Raw genomic sequence first — 3,759 nt, forward strand, 5'->3', positions numbered from 1 at the left:
AAATATATGCTTTTCCTGCTTGCCCCGTTCAGGTCTCTGCTGCTGATAGATTCTGCCCAAGGAAGAGGGTCTAATAAGCAGTTTAGCCAATCACTGATTAAAGATATAAATGAGTGACATACAAGTGATCCAATCAGCCCTAAAAAAAACTTCCTGAGGGGCCATTATCATTTGGCCCCAGGCTGCGCGTTCTCATGCCTCTTTCTCCTCAGGGCAGACGAGGCGCCATTTTAACAACATGACAGCAGCGAGTGTGAGCACTGCTCTTCAAAGGAGACCAAACGCTAACTCTGTATAATCTCTCCTCCTGTTTGAAAGAAGACCTTTGGTAGAGAAACTACAGGTGAAACACCTGGTCCTAGATCAGCCTGATCTCACCATAAGACAACAGACTGGCGTGAAAGGAGCAGCTTGAGCTTCTGTGCAGACGGCTAAGCTACACCAGGACGGTTTGGCTAAGCTAGCTGCTGGATGCAGTCGTGCTAACGCCGTATTTTGCTTTCCATGCTTGCTTTTTAAATCAACATGGACCGATCCAGTATGGACAGATACGGGAGTAAGGGACATGAAGCACTTGGGATGGATAACTCCGTCAAGCTACTAAGCTAGACTAAGTAAACATCGCTACCCGGAAGCAGGGCTGTGGTGAAGAAACACAATGAGGTGGATAAAAACGGGCACATTTTATCCAAAATAATTAATTGTGTGAAGTTTTGTGGGTCTTTTGAGCTGGCCTTGCATGACAAGACTCTATGAGGAGTGTTGCTGGAGCACCGTAACAGACAGCGGTTTTAAAGACACGGCAAAGACGGCACAACAAAAGCTGTTTGACGGCATGCTGTCGGTTATTATATGATATGTAAATTACCTAATTTGTGTTCTGGCTTTAGAAACTCAATGTTGTTGTTTTTGTTGCATCATGTGTTTTACCTGCGTTAAGCTGCATTTATCTTGTTTCCTGTTAGATGAGATGCTTTTATTTTGAAGGCGGCTCGCGACGATAAAAAAGTCGTATTGTATGTCAAAACGGAAAATATGGTAATTTCTTGATACCAATTAGAAACAGTAATGGTATTAGCACTCCGCGGAAGAGGCACAAGGTTAGTTAAAGTTGTAATAAATGTAATAACTGTATGTTTTAAGGAAATTGCCGTGCGTGTTGGCTCTGTGTGTGTGTGTGTGTGTGTGTGTGTGTGTGTGTGTGTGTGTGTGTGTGTGTGTGTGTGTGTGTGTATCAATACATTTGAAATCATCAGTCAAGTGCAGGACTATCTTTCAGAGGGGTATGCAACATGATATACATATCAGTGGTGAGCTGTCAGGGCCTGCTAAGCCTTCTCTATCTATATATCTATATATATATATATATATATATATATATATCTATTTTATATATATCTCTATATCTATCTATATATATATATATATATATATATGTATGTATATATATGTGTGTGTATGTACATATATAGTGTCTGTCTTTATAATATAATGACGGGGTCAAAAGGGAACGTGGAAACAAATTGAGAATGGACCCACAGTGCTGGGCTTTTTGAGACTATTTCGCCTGCTTTATAAAATACCCTTTCACAGGCACACATGAAGCTGGGTACAGAGAGGAAGGAAATCCATTGAGTTTCTCTGCCCCTTATATTTTAAATCGCACAGCAAACCCACAAACCATTTTCTGAATCAGTCACTTGGTACGACCGGCTCGCGAGGCTTCGAACGTCATCAACACAAGCCTCCATACGCGCTTCACCAAAATCTACCTGATTACTCGACACGCGCATCAAAGCCTCAACACGAAAGGACACATCACTAGCTAACACTGTCGCCTCACAGCAAGAGGACCGGGGTTCAGATCCCGGTCTGGCAGGTCCTTCTTGTGGAGTCTGTTCTCCCCTGTTCGCTGTGGGTTTCCTCCGGGTTCTGCAGTTCCTCCCACAGTCCAAAGACATGCAGCTCAGGTTAGCTGGACTCTAAATGTCACGTAGATGTGAGAGTGAGTGTGAATGGTTGTTTCATATCAAAGGAAACGATCAGACGTTTTTAGGTTCAGTATCAGTTGTTTAATTTCTAAAATATTATAAGTTGACATGATTATTGTCTGTACAGTCGTTGACAGGAGAAAAATTCACAACTCAAAGATAGACGTGAAGAAAAGCTGAACTGAAGGAAGAATCACACTTATTGATCAATCAATCAATACATGGCTCCAAGAAAAGCTGGACCACTTAATGAAGCAGCAGCGTGAGAACACGTGAGAACAAAGATTTAAAGAAGAACGTCACCAGTTAGTTTAATTTGACTCAATGAAATGATCTCTGAATGACCCCTGACCCTGAAACCAACCCTGGATGAATGTGTCTGACAGAATACATTAGACATTGATCCATATTAAGGTTAAATGTGATCGTTAATACTTTAAATAGGAAAAGCTGCTGCCGGTGTGAAACTGAAGCCAGAAGATTCACCTGAGAGCCAACGGCAGGAAGTGGGAAGAGCAGACCGCCAAAATAAAAGAACAGAAGTGAACAGTGGAGGTTGTAAAGGTTCTAAAGGTTCTAAAGGTTGTAAAGGTTGTAAAGGTTCTAAAGGGTTCCTGCAGGACGTTTACGTTTCATGCTTCGTTAATAATCTGTGGTGGTGTTTGATGTTTTATGGCTTTTAGCGTTTACAGGGAAGAAGAACCCGATTGGACGATGAGACTTCCTGCACTTCAGTCTCTCTTTATATTCCTCCTCCTCCTCCTCCTCCTCCTCCTCCTCCTCTTCCTCTTCGTCACCGACCTCCCTGAGCTTCTCGTCATCCCAAAGCAAAACATCTGTTTTTAAATCAGATTAACTTAAACGTTTAGCAGCAACGTTAACGGTCAAAACAGCAGTTTTCAAAGTTTAAATGTGGGATTTAAAAGTGAAATAAAAGATTTTATCTAATTTAAAGAGGAACTAAGTCCTTTAATATATTTAATAACATCCTAAAGTATTATGTGGACTCTTTGTTTCGAAGGTTGAAGGTAGAAACCCTTCAGACAGAATCCAGGGTCGAGTTCCTCTTTAATATTAAGTTGACAAAATGAAGATTTACTTCTGAAAGCTGACATTAAACTTCATGTTTAAATCATTTAATAATTCTTTGATCAGAATTTGATTTTACAAAGTTCTCCAGTGTTCTACTCAAACCTCTCAGAAGATACTTTAAATAATCATAATCTTCATGTTTTAAGTCGGATCATCGACGACCTCATTCATAACTTTGAGTTAAACATGGCCGACACCTGCCAGGTGAGGAGGAGCTGCTTCTGCCAATCAAACGTGTCAATAACATAAGTTAAATTTCATATTTAATGTCTGGAAGAGAGAATAAAGTGTGTCAGTGTGAAGCTCAGCGATAGATTCTTTCTATTTATTACTGTCACAACACTTCTTGTAGATGTTTCACAATAAAAGCCTTCCAGGTTGTTGGTTTTGTTTTATTGTGAAACTTGTGTTCAGGAAGTGTCGAGTTTCATCTGGCAAACGAGGAGAAGCATTTAAAAACAATGATGCGAGGAACCGGACTCAACAGGTAAACAAGAGGCTTCAGACTAGAAAAGCCCTTTTGTTTGAAGAGAGGCTCCGCCTCCTAGAAGTCTGGACAGGAAGCTACAGGGTTGTGCTGTTTATATTGCAAAGGCGTCTCTTTGGTTTCACACCAGACCGTCCACATGCAGCGTGTCTCTGAGCGGACATCTTTCAGGGCGACCAGGAGACCCCG

This window comes from Taurulus bubalis, assembly GCF_910589615.1.
Source record: "Taurulus bubalis genome assembly, chromosome: 1".
NCBI lineage: Eukaryota > Metazoa > Chordata > Actinopteri > Perciformes > Cottidae > Taurulus > Taurulus bubalis.